This window comes from Theobroma cacao, chromosome 4 (genome assembly GCF_053813885.1).
Source record: "Theobroma cacao isolate CCN51 chromosome 4, ASM5381388v1, whole genome shotgun sequence".
NCBI classification, from domain to species: Eukaryota; Viridiplantae; Streptophyta; class Magnoliopsida; order Malvales; family Malvaceae; genus Theobroma; species Theobroma cacao.
Genome location: NC_142642.1, coordinates 32,039,996 through 32,059,652, shown reverse-complemented (window position 1 = coordinate 32,059,652; position 19,657 = coordinate 32,039,996). Strand labels below are relative to the sequence as shown.

General features: G+C 33.0%; 1 pseudogene; it reads left to right on the top strand.

The window, feature by feature from the left end:
- The first annotated feature begins 7,620 nt into the window (after nucleotides 1–7,620).
- LOC18602246 (adenine/guanine permease AZG1 pseudogene) lies at nucleotides 7,621–9,805 on the top strand (annotated as a pseudogene).
- Nucleotides 9,806–19,657: the final 9,852 nt, after the last annotated feature.

Below are 19,657 nucleotides of genomic sequence, written 5' to 3'. Positions count from 1 at the left end.
AGGTACAGTTTATTACAGTAATGCACATGTTCCTCACGTGTGCTACCTAATTAATTAAGTTAATTGTATAGTGTTTGTAATAACAGTGATTGTAATAATTTTTGTTTTGAATTTTCTAGTTTTGTTGACTCTGTAAACTAAGTGCCAGAGCAGATATTTTTCCTTCCCTTCTTCACTGTAACAGCTAATATAAATTCTTCGTAAAAGACAAATTGTTAATCAATAAAAACAATCTTTCATTTCAGTTCTCTCTCATTAATATGGTATCAAAGCCGATTAGGGTTTTCACAACATTTTCCCTTCCAAATTTATTTCCAAACTTGACCATTCTTCCCTAAAATTGATTACGTTTTATTTCTGTTTTTCGATTTAATGGTAAATTTCTCTATTTAAAGATCGATTGTTCTTCCTCGTGAGGATCCCCATTCACCATTCTTCTTATATAGTTCCAATCATTACAGATCAGTAACCCTAAGCTTACCTTGAGCAATTATGCATTGTGAAGGAGATTCTTCATTTTATTCCTCTCAATTCGAAACAAATCAAATATGCATTTTGATAATTATCTTTTTAAGACTTTTGAAATGAATAAATTAACTATTCCAATTATAGATTCGTCAAAATTATGCTCTACATGAAGAAAAATAAAAATGATTTTAACAATATAATCTAACCATGGGTACGAGTAAAATAGTTGTAAGCACCGATTTGGATTGTATGGCATGCGAGGAAAATTCTTATAAGACACAGCAATTGTGTTCTCCATTACAACGTGGGATTGGAGGGGCGGATCCATGGTATATTAGCTTTGTTAATTTAATCTCTTAGAAGACAAAGCAAAATTCATGAAAAATTACGTTTAACATAACGTTTGTGTGAATCGTACCAATTCAATTGAATGCATTTAATTAAATTTTTTTAATTCAAATTTTTTTAATCAAAGCCAATTTAATTATTTCATTTCACATTTTAATTTGTCATCCTTTTATGTGTATGATTCATTAAGTTTTTAATATGTTGATAATAAATGTAAATTATAATTTGAAATCAATAAGGATTTAAATGATTCAAACTATTTTACATTCATCATCAATTCTCAAATTGATTAGTTCATATTTTAAGTCAAAATTGACCTCTAGGAATATGTTATTACTATTCAAATATTAAGAAGAATCAAAGCGGTTCGACTTAGCCTTTCAATCTTCAATCCATAAGTAGAATTATGTCCTTCATCATCCAATATCTCAATAAGACATAAAGTATGATACAATTTTTACTCTATATCTGTTTATATCATTTTAGTCCTTGGAGCTTGTTATTAACTCCTTGAAGAAGTTTGAAAAACTCATTTTTTAGATCTTCACTATAACTTGAGCAAGGATTTCTTTTAGTTAAGACGTACCAAGAAACAATGGGTATCTCCTTTAAGATCCTTGGGGTAATGTATCTAAGGTATTATTAGAGTATAACAATCTTCACATAAAATAACCTAATGATCTCAAGTCTGAAAATTACTCAAAAGACTATTACGTGAGAATATTTTCATAAACATTTAAGTAAACTACTAAATGGAATTCTTATGATGCATCATATTCAATGAATTTGTTCTTATAACAAGTATCCACATGTTGGTTTCAAGTATCTCCATAATTCAATTTGTGAATTTAGTTGCTTATTTCACAAGTAAAAAACATAACATGTGTTAGTCTTTTAGTTTCTATCAATATCCAATCTTGGTAGAGTATTGACTAAGAACAATTTAAAAATGATAAATTAGGGATGTCAATAGGTAAGAGTAGCCAATTCGATTATATTGGATTAAAGTATCCTATAATCAAGTTTGGGATGAGATCGAGTACTGCCCTTTGGGTACTCGCTGCCCAAACCCAATTATATTGATATTCGGGTTTAAGTGGGCACTCGCCCTAAATTTGAACCTTATACCCATTTATATAATATTTTATTATTATTTATATAATATATAATAGATAATTAAATTAAAAATGTAAAATTTTGTTCGCATTTAGATTTGAACTTGTGTAAAGATGAAAAATACTTCACATTTTTACCAACTTTGCGAATAATTTATTTTGATAAAAATTGATAGATATATTAATAATATATGATTGTTAGTCAAATTATTAATATGATGTTATAATATATTTAAATTAAAAAATTATTAAATTATTAATTATGTTTAAATAATATGAATATCATATCATATCAGAAGAAAAATAATTACTATTATATATGTACTTTTAATATAAGCATATTTACTTTTGATTTTATATTTTACAAAAATTATAACTTATAAAATTATTAGTTATAATATATATACCTTTATTTATGTAAAATTATAAATTATATATATATATTCAAAAAGAGATTGTGAGATTAAAATAGTTTTACAGCTTATTTTTATTTTTAATTTCATATTATTAAGGATAAATCTATAGAGTTAATTAAATTAATCCATAAAAGTATGATTATTGATAAACTTGTAATATCTTTTAATATATATACTTTATATATTGTGTTAATTTATAAGGAATATAATTACTATTATATATATATATACTTTTAATATAAATATATTTACTTTTTATTTTGTATTAACGTTATAAAAATTATAACTTATAAAATTATTAATTATAAATATATATACCTTTATTTACATGAAGTTATAATATATATATATATATATATATATATATATATATATATATATATATATCTAAAGAGAGGATGTGAGATTAGAATATAATTATTATTTTTTTGTTTTTATAAATTTAAATTAAACAATAATTGTTGTAAATTTATAATTTTAGTGTTTGTTTGTTTTTATAAATTTAATTATTAATGAATTATATGGAATATGGGTGTGAATTGTGAAATATTTATTCAATTGTATATGGATACTAATTTGAATTCGAGTTCTGGTAATTGGGTACACATAATGAGTTAAATAAATTTTTTTAACATAATCAAGTTTCTAAACCGATTCGGGTAATTATAAAGTAGTGAATATATATTAAGGTTCGGGTTAGGGTAATAAATTAAAAAAATCCGAGTATTTATATGGTTCAAATATCATACAACTTAATAAGGTTTGAGTTTTAGTACCTCAAAATTAACGGGTACTCTATCCGTTTACATCCCATTGGTATTTTGATGCAATAATAATTTCATTATTACAACTCTTTGTGATCTTTTTGCATGGCATTTTCATTCAATGGCCTTTTATCTTATAAGTTAACATCAATATGTCCTTGATAAAACTTAATATGTACTCGCTAAAACTTAATAGATAAAATAGATTTTTATTGAGCCAAATGTACAAATCACGCGATAATATATAAAATAATATTACAAAGTTTTAATTATTTATGAGATAAATTTTATACTTTGAAAATTTTTATATTTATATATAATTGTTATTAAAAAATTATAAAAAAATCATTTGATAATAAATATTAATTCATATTTAAATGTGACTTGAGGACTGTGAAAAATTTGTGAAACTGTATTATCTTTTTGTTTCTAACCACCTTTCAATTTTGTTAATTTATTAGTATTATTTAAAATAAATTTTTATGTCAATTAGTAGAGCCTTTATCCTATCAAAATAATACAATATTTAAGAAACAGATAAATCTTAAAAAATTTGTAAAAAAACCGGGTAAAAAAATATAATTAACTGAACAAAGTAATAAGTTGGATAAATATATTAGCTAAAATTATTTAGTTGAAATAGTAATTACTAAAGCTCATTTTACAAAATCTTTATTTAGTTAGAATAGCTTATATATTTTATTAAAATAATTAAGATAATATATTATAGTTCATGTGTATCTTGCCCGATATGTAAAACTAGTGTATCTAAAAGTGCACACACATCACACATGTAAAATTTGGCTCGAAATAGAATTGGAATTGTCTAAATACTAAAACTAGACCTATTAATGTTGAGAAAACCCATTATCAAATCGATATAAATTGTAAAATACTTTATTTGATTTCAAGATATCTTTTGACTTTGTATAAGAAAACTATACACTCATATATCTATAATCTATAATATGTAATCAAAGTGTGGATGTTGAAAAAGTTTTTGATTAATGAAAGTGATTATATTTGTAAATTATCATTTTAAATATTATTAATATTAACATTAATAAGATTTATATAAATTCCAATTGTATTGAATGATTTTTATTGGAAATTAATGAAGGTGAATGATTTTTATTGTACCTAAAGTCCTTAATGAAGCAGACCATGGTTTGGAGAGCTTAATGTTATTTAGGCCCAACACATCTAAGCATGGGCTTTTAGTCCCATTGGATTTTATTAGCAAATAGTGCTGCTGCTCCACATCAAAACAATTAGAAGGAAATAACATATCCAAACTATATTTCATTGCCTGCATTTTTCTTCTTACACAAAGAAAGAGCACTATGATCCAACACAAAATCTCTATGATTTCGAAAAAAAATTATTTTTAAAACTAAAAATACAAATTTTTTATACTTCAAGCTAGCTTATAATTTATTTTTTTTTAGATTTAAAATTTCAAAATTAAAACTGAAAAAATATGTGATGTGTTATTAATACTACTTATACTCCGAGTATAGATAAATAGTTATAAATTCTATCCCCTTCTGCACGTGCACACGTATACATATATTTACATGTATTTATTTATGATCTTTCCAAAAACATTATAAATGATAAAAATTATCACGTTTTTCATAGCAAGTGTAATTAACAAGAACCCAAGAGTAAATGACAAAAGTAGAGAATATGGATAGAGAGCAATGCATTATGGCTGCCATGAATTTTTTTTTCTATTTGTGTAATTGTTTGTAGCACAAATCCACAACTTTGTCGGCCATTTTGCTTATCTATAAAGGATAGAGTAGGTCGCTAATCAACCAAACTAGGGAATATAAATGGTGCCATTCCTTTGGAGTTTACTCCAATTAATTAAACCAAAAAGATTATTAGGCACATTCATCGAGTAAAAACACTTTCTGCCTACTTCAAACAATTCATTTTTATATTATATATACACATAAAAAATGAATATTGACTTTTGTTTGAGCTTTTCATCATGGTATGCAAATTTACCTCCCACTAATGGGGTAAAACCTGAGCTATAGAGACTGAATCTCTCAAGAAAACAAGAAAGTAAGTAGAGCCATTTTTCACATTATGTTTTTTCTTCTTTTTAATACTAAATTCCAAACAACTTTATTGGATGGAGTTTTGACTTCAAGGCTGCAATGATAGGTTTTGATACTTCACCCAAAAGATTTACTACTCGATCCTAATGGTCCCTTTAATTGTCCCTCACCACTCATGAAACACGCATTAAATCAACAGTACTGTTTAAGCTGTGGAATTTGCTTAATTTTTCTATTGGTTTCTCTTTAATTAGTACTAATTTTGAACCTTCGTTTGTCTATTTATTCGATATTTTTCTTTCTCATGTCAGATCAAATTCTCTTTCACACCTCTTCAATTGCTCATATAGAATCAACCACGTTTGACATAAGATAAAGATAGAAAGATAAGTTAATGATGCATTTCCAAATTAATATTTAAATATCATTTAATTAGTATTTGATGATGATCTTACAACTCAACGTAGGTGCATTGAATGTCCTTTATCAAGTTCTCTATTTGAATAGAAGACACTTTCTCATGAAACAGATGAAGGTGAAATGCAAATAAATACAATCTCGCTACCTTCAACTGCATGAACTAATGATGACATTCTAACAATCAATCTAAGCTCATTCCATTGTTGATCCCAATGAAAGATGGGGCAGCGTTGTCAAAATAAATATGAGTGGAGTTCCCTGTCATGAAATGAGCCGATAACAAGATAATGGAGTCTCTGGTTCACGAAGGAAGTGGCAAAAGGAATTATAATGTTGCACATTTTCTGTCGCCCATAAACAAAGGGTCCTACCAAAAAGTATCTTTAGCTACTGCATTTCATAATGCCAAATTGCAGACCTTTGATTTGACACGAGGAAGCTAATGCACTGCATCTTACTGTTATAAAACTCTATGTGCAATGTATGGATAGCCATTAGGGGTGAGACTTTGTGTCTGAATACTTTTTTTTTTTTCTCATTTTGTTTGATTTTTTTTCACATAAATTTAATTTTGATTATTATTTATTAAAATATTATATAGAATTAAAGTATTATTTTTTAAAAAATTTTAATTATTAGGGTAATAGATACCCTAATCCAAATTTTGCTAATAGATAGTAGTTTTACTATTTAAATCCATTTCAAATTTGATTATAGAGTACTTAAATTTTATTTAATCGAATTGGATAATAAAATATATTCTATTATAAAATATTTATGATATCTCTATTAGTAAATATATTAATTGATTAATCTTCAGTAAATATAATCTAATTAATGGGTTTGTAATAATTCTCTAAATTTATTTACGAAATTTAACAACTCCATTAGTGATGATGTATGTACGGTGGAGGACAATTTTTCATTATCATACAGAAGGCATGTTATAAGCTTTACCACTCTGCTTTTTCCAATAGGATCATAGCCTTTCTTGCTTATTAGATACTAACCGATAGGGAAGCCAATTAGAAAACTTTTAACCCTAAAGACTTTTAGTAATAAATTTAGCTAAAGAGAAGCCTGCCCTTGGTGATCTGTCAATGTCATATAGTAGCTAGGTTACCCTTCTTTAGGTCACTATATATGGGACGACTTGGCATTAGCCATTGGCTGAACTAAGCCCCAAAATTCCTTCTTGCTTATGAAAAAAGGGAGGGTAGGAGCAGCTAGAGAATAGCGAATTTACACCCGTAGTTTATGAACATTTACTATAATTCCATTTTCTATTTTTACAACACGTAAACATTCCTTCGTATCTAAATTTTAATATTTGTAATGTTAAAAACATTAAAAGAACTTGAAAATACACAGTTTTAAGAGGTGTATGACAGAGGAAAAGGAAGGATATGGAGCCCATTGCAAGGCTTTTGGGTGCACTATCAAGTAAGACGTGAATGGAGCCTAGAGTCCTTCGACACCTTTCAAAGTGGACCCTCAAATCAATTCCTCAAATTTGTCTCTTTTGTCCCTTGCCCTTGTGTGCTTACTTTGACATTTACAGTTCATTATTGATTCTTCTTCTTTTAAGTTGGTGCATGTAAACCTTGCCTTGCCTTGGTACCACATCAAAATGTTTGGATTTATGATACACAATCAACATAATTATATAATTACATGCATGCATCATCGTCCATGACATATCATTTTCTTAATGAAACAGAAGATTCTAATCAGAATAGGAGGAGGGAAGACAAATGGATTGGTTTGCAAATTTCCCTTCTTTCCAAATCTAATACTTCCAAAATACAAAGAAAGCTCTATTTCAATTTCTTTATATTTAAGTTAATTCCATTATATTGACAATTTTACTTCTAGTTTCCAATATGATCCGTCTTTACAATGGTCCCACAACAATCAAAATAAGAAAATTAAAAAGATAAGTACAATTCCACCCTTCAATTCGACGACTTTGACCTCTTCTTTTTCATATCCTCCAATTTGGTATCAAACCATGAACTACAGTTGTCCTGGTTTCATGACACAACATAATGAGAGACGGGACTCCAAGTCTGCGACCCCTCCCCTTTGGCCCACTTTTATGCCATGATTCAAAGTTTCTGCCCCCATATCTTCTCATCGCCTGCCCAATTTCATCATCATTAGCCTATGTTAAAGCAAGGAGCTGGGGGTATCTCGCCAAACCCAACTACTACTACGAGTAGTAGATTAGATATGACAGCCTTCAAAAGAAACCGATTCCTAAACGGAATCAAAACCCAGAGCTCCTCGCCCCTTGCACATCAAGCTCCACAAGCTCTCTCTGTCTCTCTCTCCCCTTTATCTTTCACCAAATCCCTCTAAAATACAGTGAAATTAAGAAAAAAAAGGTTCCAGAATTCCATTTCAAGGAATTAAAAACAAAGAATTTGGCTTCTTGCCTTTCAATGGAGACTCCATCCGAACCCAAGAAACGTTCAATCGCAAGTCGATTAAATTCATTTGTAGGCAGCAGCAAAGTCGGGAAAAGATTCAAACTCACCGAGAGAAAAACCACCTTCACCACCGAGCTAAGAGCCGGCACCGCAACGTTCCTCACCATGGCATACATCTTAGCCGTGAACGCCAGCATCCTTACTGACTCAGGCGGCCCTTGTACCATTGCTGACTGCAACAACCCGAGCGAGTCCTGCAAATTCCCCCCAGTGGATCCAGGGTACGCAGCTTGTCTTGAAAGGACCCGTAAAGACCTAATTGTAGCCACCGTAGCATCTTCTCTTATTGGCTGTCTTATCATGGGTATATTCGCCAACCTCCCTTTAGCTTTAGCTCCAGGGATGGGCACAAACGCTTACTTTGCATACACAGTTGTCGGGTTCCATGGCACTGGCAACGTACCCTACAAAAGTGCCCTAACAGCTATCTTCATTGAAGGCCTCCTTTTTCTCCTCATTTCAGCTGTTGGGTTACGTGCAAAACTCGCTAAACTCGTCCCCAAACCTGTCCGAATTTCTTCCTCTGCTGGAATTGGGTTGTTTCTTGCTTTCATTGGATTACAAAATAATCAGGGTATTGGCCTTGTTGGTTACAGCTCTTCAACTTTAGTTACACTTGCAGCCTGTCCAAGATCCTCCAGGAAAACCTTAGCTCCTGTCGTCACCGCAGCTAACGGCACAATCAGTTTGATCCCCGGCGGGACCGTGTCAGGCGAAATTTTTTGCATGAATCATCGCATGGAAAGTCCCACGTTTTGGCTTGGAATTGTTGGTTTTGTGATTATTGCCTATTGCCTGGTGAAAAATATTAAAGGTGCCATGATCTATGGTATAATTTTTGTTACGGTGATTTCATGGTTCCGTAACACTGCTGTAACAGCGTTTCCTAACACAGAAGCTGGAAACTCAGCCTACCAGTATTTCAAGAAGGTCGTTGATGTGCATGTGATTAAGAGAACGGCAGGGGCATTGAATTTTAAGGGAATGAACAAAGGGTACTTCTGGGAGGCATTGGTAACATTTTTGTATGTGGACATATTAGATACCACGGGCACATTGTATTCAATGGCTCGTTTCGCCGGTTTCACAGATGAAAATGGCGATTTCGAAGGCCAATACTTTGCTTTCATGTCCGACGCTGCATCAATTGTGGTGGGATCACTTCTCGGAACATCACCGGTGACTGCGTTCATCGAATCATCGACCGGGATTAGAGAAGGTGGAAGGACAGGCCTAACGGCGTTGACAGTTGCAGGGTATTTCTTTCTGGCATTTTTCTTTACGCCATTACTGGCGTCCATCCCAGCATGGGCAGTAGGGCCGCCGTTGATCTTGGTAGGGGTTTTGATGATGAGATCGGTTGTGGAGGTTGAGTGGGACGACATGAGGCAGGCCATTCCTGCATTTGTGACATTGATATTGATGCCCTTGACATATTCCATAGCCTATGGTTTGATCGGAGGAATTGGGACATTCATTGTTCTGCATCTTTGGGATTGGGCAGAGGACTTATTGGTAAGATTTGGAATTAGGAAAGAAGTGAAGGCCAACAATTTGCTGAATGAAACAACTAATGCAATTCATAATGCTTCTCAAGGGGACGACAAGATGCCTGATCTTTAGACTTTAGAGGAGGGCTTTTTTCCTTTTGCCCTTGTTGAATGCAAAGGTAATTAATTTTTGCTTTGAATTAATTAGAGTTTTGTCCTATGTTACTCGCCACTCAAATGAGCCTGCCAAATATGATACACACAGATAGGTCTTCCACAATTATATCTATCAAAAATGTATAGAATTCGATAACTTTACCAAAAAAAAAAAAGAAAAGAAAATTTGCACCAACCTAAGTTTAATCTTCTTGTTAAAGAACAGAGAGGCCAAAAGTTCTTAGGACTGGATCTTTCATAAACGCATCCGCACATAGTTGTGTTGCTCTTAAACAAAGAAACAATTAATAAAAATGACGGGAAAAAACCATGAATCCTGTTTTCCCTTTCATGATTTGCTTCTCTTCATCAAAGGATATTCCTCTGTTACAAGGTGTCTTTATTTGATGCTGTGCGAATGTAAATTATACTATAACAATTAGATTTCATATAAAAAGACCACCCAGGAGCAGAAATTCAATAGAGAGTGCGGAAATTAAATTTGCAGACAGTTAATTAATATGATTATGATATGATATCTACTTAACTTGGAATCAGATAAAATTCCCAGCCATGGTAATAATGGTCGGTTTCAGAATGCTGAAGCTATTACTAAAATGAATAGGCAGGAAATCCATAGGAGGAAGTGGAATAGATGAAATTGCATCTGGAGAAGGGAATTTGAAAAAGGGTTTCATGAGGAAAAGATGAATGAATTTATTTTTTTCCCTCAAGTATAGGTTTAGCTAATAAAGTCTGCTGGCTGCTGCTGAGTAAACGCAATACGGAGTTTGCCATTTGTCGTACATCGAGCTGCTTATACATTGGCCTTTCTCTTTTCTTTTCTTTCTTTTCCAAGACGCATTAGCCAAATGCCTTTTTCTTTTTTTCCTTAGGCAAAACATAAGAAATTAAAATAAAAGTTTTGAAAAATAAATGTAATAAAAGAATTGTTATTATATATTCGCAAAAGCAAAGAATTTGTAAAACAGAAAAGCATTTTTATCCATTTCAGCTTGAATGTTTTTCTTAAAGTACGCCAATTTTGCCCATTTTTATTTCTTGACAAGCCTTGTGGCCCATGGTACACAACTTTTGGGTCTTTTCAATATCTTTTGGCCCAGGGTATAGTTCCGCAAGCTTAGCTCGCTTGAGACCTGAACTTGGATTAAGATTTTAGGCCTGAACTTGCCCTAATCAGATTTGAAGCTATTATTTTTACTAAATAAATTATATAGTTTTATCTATATTTATAATATAACATATTAATATAAATGTTTCTAAGTTCATGGGCGGAGTTGGACTTAGCAATCCAAGTCTGAAAATGCTGCACCCAATCTCGAAGCACTTAAACTAAACTTACACAATTTTAAAAAAACAAAACAGAATTCACATGTGATGAAAAGAGAAAAACCACTAGTGAAAAATGTTTGGCACGTACGGATCGCGGCCTGATGCATGGGACTAAACACACAAGATTACACATTGATTTTTGTCTTGTGACCGATCTGTCGACCGATGGCCTCTATTACTCTAACATTACAAGGACTCCTCATCTGGGATAATAAACTTTTCTCGACATTAATCCGTTTGTTTAATTTTCATAATTTGAAAAATTAGGCAGGTATCATCCTAAGCATATTATTTAAGACAATTATCTTAGAATAGTGTCGCTCTGAAGAAAGACCAACACTTGATTTCTTTAATAGTATGATTGATGCTGTCTCTACTTTTTACTATTTCCTTCTGACTTATTGAAAAGCTGAAATAAAACAGAAGCAAATAGTAAAAACTTAATCTCATGATTGGTATGAAATGAGTAACAATTCAAATGCAATATCATGCATTTTGTCATATATTAACATTACATATTTTTGTATACCAAATGGAGCTTAATTTTTCACTTACTTTCTATAAGGTAGACATATCAGTTAACTTATAATAAATGATCAGCTTCGATACTATTTGATTTTTTGTTCCATGATTTATATAAGAAGGCACCAACATGGTCATGCTTTGTTGTACATAAAGTAGCAGAGAGACACTTGTGGCTGGTAAGAAAGAAGATGACACCTTTTAACCAAAAAAAAAAAAAAAAGAGCTTGAAACCTCAAGGAAGTGTGCCATTGTTTGCAAGTGATGTGGGTAACACTAATTATTATGCTTCAAGTGGAAGGAGAGAATCACTATCAACGGTTTGTAAACATTGATGAGACTTCTTTCTTCCCTTATATCTTATAGGGGATCCGAATTTGGATATTGTTCATGTAAGAATTCGACTACCATTACAATACAATACGCATGTCATCTCAAAAAAGTTAAACCTAACTATGCATGTGAAGATTATTTTTGCTAAAAGAAGTTACATTACTAGGATTACTTGAATCATTGAAACCTGTTTATTGAAATTTTGCATGTGCAATGATTTTTTTGGTAACTCATCCGAAAATTCCTTAATAGAATAATTTTAAAATTTAAATTATATTAAGATGATTTTGAAAGAGTAAAATTAATTTATGTTGAGTTCCTTAAATAAAGTTTCTCACTGAAATTGATTAAATAAAAATAAAATCAATAAATTGATATAATTTGTTACAATAGATATCATGATTCCTGAAACAAAATTTTCATTAACTTTTAAATGGTTTTGAGATCGAAAATGCCGCATGTAAAGACAAAATGTCACAAACACAAAATTCGACATCAAAAGAGATACGACCAAAGAATTTTGAGGGAAAAATATGGATCCAGAAAAATGAGAGTCACCAGTACCATACATGGAGTGAGAAGGATATATACTTGACTTTTCAATTTTTCATGACCAAACATGAATCTACAAGAAATAATTTCATTGCTGAAAAGGACTCAATTCCATTGGACTTGAATACATAAATGCTTTGAGACAAATGGAATTAAAAAGAGGATTCTATTCGTTAGATTTTATTGAGGCTAAAATCTATGAAAACCACATTTGCTTCTCTTGGTGGAAGCTGACAAGGCAGGTCTATGGCACGAGTTTCACAGTTTTCCAACCCAAAAGGTTTTCTTGTTTTCAAGTATAGGAATCTTTTGCTCGGTGGATATATATATATATATATTTAGTTATCAATATTTATACAAGTTAATACTTTAATCACTTAATTATTAAAAATTAATAACTGTCAAACATAACTTTTCATATTAGTTGATTTGGATCACATGAACAATATTACGTGATAGATGAATTAATATGAATATGACCAAGGTCAAGTATCATGAAATAGTTTCATCAAATTGACAACTGTTAACTTTTCCTTGTTGAATTGATCAAAACAAAACTTTAATAAACGTGGATAAGCATAATATGAATTTTTGAAGTTTGAGTGAATAAACTTCATTTACGTTTTTTACGATTTCAACTTTTTTCATATAGCACTTTATGATTTTTTTTAATTAATACTATGTGAATATCTTGATTTAAGGGTATTTTGAAGTGTAAATAAATAGGTTAGTTTCGAATTAAAGGTATTTTGATAATTTTACTAGCCAAAGTTAATAATCTAGAAACAAAAGTTATTCATAGAGTGTTAATTGGAAAAAAAATAATCTACAAACTACTAATTAGGAAAAGAAATAACAACGTGACATAATAAAAAAACTAAATCACAAAAAATATAAGTGGAGTTTACTCTAAATTTTATTAAATAAAAAGGTAAAATATCTCCATCCCTTAAAGTATTAATCGAAATTCTAAGCGGGTTTGTTAATTTAAAAAAAAGAAAAAAAATAAGGAATAAGGAATAAGCACCAAAGAAGTCTCTCTCGACGCACATTAAGGAAACTTCACTAACGTACACCGAACCTCTGAAAACCTACTTTCAACCTTTGTTTGCCTTGCATGGAGGCAGACGTAATTGGCGACCCCCCACCAGATTCAGGGGGTGGTTTCCCCCTATCTGTTAATCGTGTGGGGTCTAAAAGGATCTGATTTGGAATGGAAGCTGATATCCCTGGAGATCAATCTGTAGGCACCTTGCCTTAAAGCCAGAATGCATTATTTGGTGGTGTTTCTCACTTGTCTTATTGCCATGTGCTTCTTAATGAGAATCAAGAACATGATATGAACAGGGTAGGCTTTGACAATGAAGAATAGGAGTCTGAAATGCCAGAATCTGATAAGGAAGAAAATGATTGAAATATCGGTGGCCCATATATTCGTTTAACAAGGGAAGAGAAGTTACGTATCTGGAAACCTTGGAAAAATACCCTAATAGTCAAACTATTGGGTAGGAACATTAGCTACACGTATCTTTGCTCTAGAGTAAAACAGTTGTGGGCCTTGCAGGGTGATTTCCAAGCGGTTGATCTTGACAATGGCTTCTACTGTTTTCAGTTTGAAAACAAATCTGATTACTTCCATGTGTTAATGGAAGGACCTTGGACTATAGCTGATCACTACATTACCATTCATAGATGGTGCCCGGGATTTAGATCAGATGAGGCCTCAGTTGAATCAGTAGCAGCATGAGTTCGTCTACCTGGGATGCCGCTTGAATATTATGATAAGGAGATTTTGGCTAGGATAGGTGATAAGATTGGGAAAACGGTTAAGATTGATCGAACTACCTCTTCACAATCGAGAGGGAAATTTGCCAGACTTTGTATGGAAATTGATCTCAGGAAACCGCTTATACCAAAAATATTTATTGGAGGCAGGTGGCAAAAAATTGAGTATGAAGGACTAAAGATGATATGCTTTCATTGCGGAAAGTTCGGGCATAGTGAAGAAGGCTGTGTGATGAAGCAGAAAGAAAAAGAGGGATTATCTGAGGAGCAATCTTTGAAACAATCAAAGACTCAAAAAGTTGTTCAGAAGGATTATGAAACAACAAAGTTTGGCCCCTAGATGGTTGTGCAAAAAAATAACAGAAGAACTACAATGCAAAAAGCCAAACCAGCCGAACAAATGGAAAAGCCGAGACCTACTGCTAACTTGGGCTCTCGCTTTGTGGTACTGGACAGTGAAGATATGGAGCAAGATGAAGAGACGGTGATATTTGAGTCCATAAAGAATGACACCACCATATCAGAAACGAGTAGAGCAAGGAGGGGAATGACTGCAACTTATACTAAAGAACAACTTAAGGGCAATTTGTAATCCTCTGTTAGTGTATCAAATAGAGATATCACGTCTTCATCAAAGGCGAAAGGCAAAAAGCAAGTCCCTAAAGAGTCGAAAATAGCCTTTTCTAGCGGATCCTTTAAGCTTACCCAACAATCAAATCTAGAGATATCTGATAGTGTGGTACAAAGAAACCCATCACTCCAACCATTACAAATTCAAAACTCAAAGATAGACATATCTCCTGAAAGTGGTGGTGATAAAAATGAACGTGGTGCTGGAGTTAATGGTGCAGCTCGTGAGAAGTTAACAGAACCAATGGAAGATGACAATCCGATTCCTCAAGGAGCATATGAGAACTCCCTGTCCATGGAGCTTGAAAGCAATGAAGTCGTGGCTATGTAGGTCTCCTTAACCTAACTCTTTATTTCTTTATTTTATTTCCTTCCTTTACATATGTTAAATATTATGAGCTGGAATGTTAGAGGTGAAACTTCTCTTAAGTGTTGTAGAAATATCAAGAGCCTGGTTAAACTACATAAAATTCATATATTTATTCTTTTGGAGCCTAGAATATCAAGGAAGAAAGTTGATAAAATGTGCTGCAGATATGGTTTCCAAAATTATTTCAGAGTAGAAGCAAATGGCTACTCAGGAGGTATTTGGGTGTTTTGGAACGCTGAAGTTATTGAAATTGAAATCCTTGCCTATTCATCCCATCAATCCATCTGCTTGTAAACCCATTTAAAGAACAATGATTACTCACAGCAATCTATGGTAGTCCAGTGGCAAAGGAACGAAAACGTTTGTGGGACTCTTTAAAACTGGCAAGCAATGATCAAGACCTACCTAGGATGGTTATAGGAGATTTTAATCAAGTAATCTCTCCAGACAAAAAACAGGAAAAAATGATGTTAATTTATCTTAGTCCAACCAACTACTTAACTGCATGAGTTATTGCAATTTATATGATCTAGAAGCTTCTAGGTTCAAGCACACATGGTGGAACAAAAGAAAAGGTGTAGACTACACCCGGGTTCGGCTTGATAGAGTTCTTGTCAATGATAGATGGCATGATCTGTTTCCTAATGCTGCTACCATTAACCTTCCTCGGACACATTCTAATCATCACCCAGTTCTAGTGCGATGTACTGCTCCATGAATGATACCTGATTTGAATAAATTCAGATTTGAGGAAGCGTGGATGTCTCATCCAAATTTTGGTGAATTCTTGGGGTCGCATTGGATTTTTGGAAATCAGGATATAAGTGTCTCATTGGAGCGATTAACATCCAATTTAAAAACCTGAAGTAAAACCCATTTTGGAGATATTTTTAGAACAAAGAAGAGACTTATAACAAGGCTCACAGGAATACAGAAGTAGTTAGAAAAGGGACCGAATGATTACCTCCAAAATCTTGAATTTTCTCTTATTGAAGAATATAATCTAGCCCTCTACCAGGAAGAAGTAATGTGGAAACAACGAGTGAGGATTGACTGGATTAAATATGGTGATGGAAATACCAAATTTTATCATGTTATGGTTAAGAGCAGGAAAGGCGGAAACATATATCTACCTTAAAAAAGGAAGTTAATACTTGGTGCACGAACTCATCAAAAATTGAAAAACTAGTAGTCAGCTTTTTTATAAACTTATACACAGATGATGGGATTCACGGTACTTTTCCGACAGACCCAAAGTGGAGATTGGACTTTGAAAAGCATCAACACTGGACATGCCTCTTATGGGTGAAGAAATCAAACGGGCACTGTTCGCAATGAATCCTAACAAAAGCTCGAGATACGATGGATTTCCAGCCAACTTTTTTCAGAAAAATTGGGAGATTATTAGTAAAGACCTCATTAAATTTGCACAAGATGCTTATCAAAGAGGCTCATTTCCAACATCATTGAATCATACACTCATTACTCTTATTCCTAAAGTGGAAAGACCAGAGAAGGTGAGCCAATTTCGACCTATAAGCCTTTGTACAGTTCCGTTGAAACTACTCAACAAAATCCTTGTAGATTGACTACGACCAATGTTGACGGAACTAATTGGAAACACCCAAAGCAGCTTTATACCGGGGCGACAAGCAGTTGATAATATTATTGTAGTGCAAGAGGCCATTCACACAATGTGAATTATGAAAAGAAAGGAAAGAGCTTTGGCGATCAAAATTGACCTAGAAAAAGCTTATGACAGGGTCAAGTGGTCATTTCTTCAAGAGGTTCTCATGGAGATAGGCCTGCCCCCGAAATGGATTTCACTAATTATGCATATTGTCCAAACCCCACATTCTCTGTATTATGGAATTGGAAGCAATCAAAAAAATTTATACCATCGAGAGGCATTAGACAATGAGACCCTTTATCCCCTTATCTTTTTGTTATTTGCTTGGAAAAATTGTCACAACTAATCAATGAAAAGGTTTACTTAAGGAATTGGCGTCCCCTCTTACTGACAAAAAATGGACCGGCCCTTTCTCATGTATGTTTTGCAGATGACATTATGTTGTTTGGAGCAACTACCAAGACCCAAGTACGAGTTATGATGCAGGTTATTCAGAAGTTTTGCTCTGCATCAGGAGAAAAAGTAAGTCTTAATAAATCTGAAATTTTTGTTTCTTCAAATATCCACTCATCTAAGGCTAAAGCATTAAGCCGCGTGGCTCGCATTAGTCTCATAAAGGATCTCAGCAAGTATTTGGGTGCCCCGATGCTTCATGGTAGAGTCACAAAAGCCACATACTCGGATTTATGTAACAAAGTTGGGAGGAAACTTGAACAGTGGAGTAACAAGTTTCTATCAATGGCAGGGAGAGTTTCCTTAGTACAAGCAGTTTCGAGTACAATGGCTTCGTATATTATGCAAACCACATTACTCCCAGATAGTGTGGCCATGGAAATTGATAAGTTGAATAGGAACTTCATTTGGGGTCAGGTAGGGGGAGTAAGGAAAATTCATGCGTTAAGCTGGAATGTTATCTTCTTACCCAAAGAACTTGGTGGTTTACATATTAGAGAGACTAGAAAATTCAACTTGGCTTTACTTGCGAAGTTGGGCTGGCAATTGTGGCAAGGAAAGGACTCTTTATGGGTTGAAATCTTGAAGAAGAAATATCTGAGACATCATGATTTCTTTTCAATTTAGGCTAAATCATCTGATTCCTACACTTGGCGAAGTATATTAAAAAGTAGGGGAGTTCTTGCAAAAGGTTTGGGAAAGGTAGTTAATAATGGTCTCCATACCAATTTCTGGTTGGATTCCTGGTTGCCTTGCGGTCCGTTAATTAATTTTACTGTCAGAGACTTGTCCCCAACTGAAACTGAACTACCAGTAGCATGTTTTTGTGATGAATATGGAAATTGGGACTTGGATTCCCTTATAGACATCTTACCAATGCAGATTCTTCAAAAGCTTGAATCATATCCTATTGATCCTAGTAGTACTGAAAAGGACAAATGTTTTTGGACCTTGACAAGTAGTGGAGAGTTCTCTGTTAAATCTGCCTATGAAAGTGAATCTACAACTAATTTGGCAGAGCACAATAAATTGAGACTAGTATGGTGTTTATCGAGTTGCAAAAAGGTTAAAATGTTCATATGGTGTGTCTTACATGAATCTCTTCCAACAGCAGCATGGTTAATGTTGAGAAAGTTAGGCAGTTCAAGTACTTGTAGTAGATGTAACAATGAAACTGAGAATCTTATCCATGCTCTGCATGATTACCCCGCATCTAGAGACACATGGCTAGCAATTAAACCAAATTTGACTTTTGGGGAGTTCTTTGTGTTAGACTTGCAAGCATGGATCCAGTTGAACATGTCTGGGAATGGTCTTCATGATGAGCTGCCCGAGAGTGGCATCTTTATTCATACGATTTGGATGGTCTGGCACTAGAGGAATTTGAGTATATTTGAAACAAATTTTAAATGGTCGGCCAATGCAGCACAAATGATCTGGCTGAGGCCAAAGGAAGCTTGGGATATTCTACACTGTGGTGAGTTGAGGATGCAAAACGAAACCCCTGCCAGTTGGATTAAACCAAATCCCTCTTATGTGAAGCTGAACGTGGATGGTAGTGTTAAAGGGCAACCTGGAAGTGCTGTTGCTTGAGGGTAAGAAGAAATGAATAGGGAAACTGGCTATCGGGTTTTGCTTTCAATATAGGTACTTCCTTTTCCCTTGGAGCAAAGCTTTGGGCAATTCTAAAAGGAATAGAACTATGCTGGAACAGAAGATATAGGAAGGTTTTGGCAGAAACAGATTTAATAATTGCTATTCAGAGGAAAAACAAACCAAGATCTCATTTGGATCCATACTCTAACATTGTGGAGCTAATAAAGGAGCTTCTTCAGCGAGATTGGTCTTGTGCACTTACCCATATGCCCCGCGAAGCTAATAATTGTGCAAACTGGATGGCTACCAACCACAATAATTTTCCATTGGGTCTTCATATATTTGAGACTCCTCCTCTTGATATAGGCTCATTATTGTTAGTTGATAAATTAGGCCTTGAGACTGAATGACCCAGACTTTTGTAATATTTTTTATTAATTAGATTTCCCATTAACCAAAAAAAAAATAGACATTTCGCTCCAAAATAATATCTTTGACTGAACACATAGGTTCAACAATTAGTCAACTGTTAATGTTTTTATTAGTTTGATGACGTGATAATATTGAAATAACAAATTTTTTCTTTATTAATTTTAAAAATTACTATTATATAATTTTTATTAATTTTAAAAAAATAGGTACTCCCTATTTTTTTTCAAAAAAATATAACAACAGTTTTTTAAATTAATTAA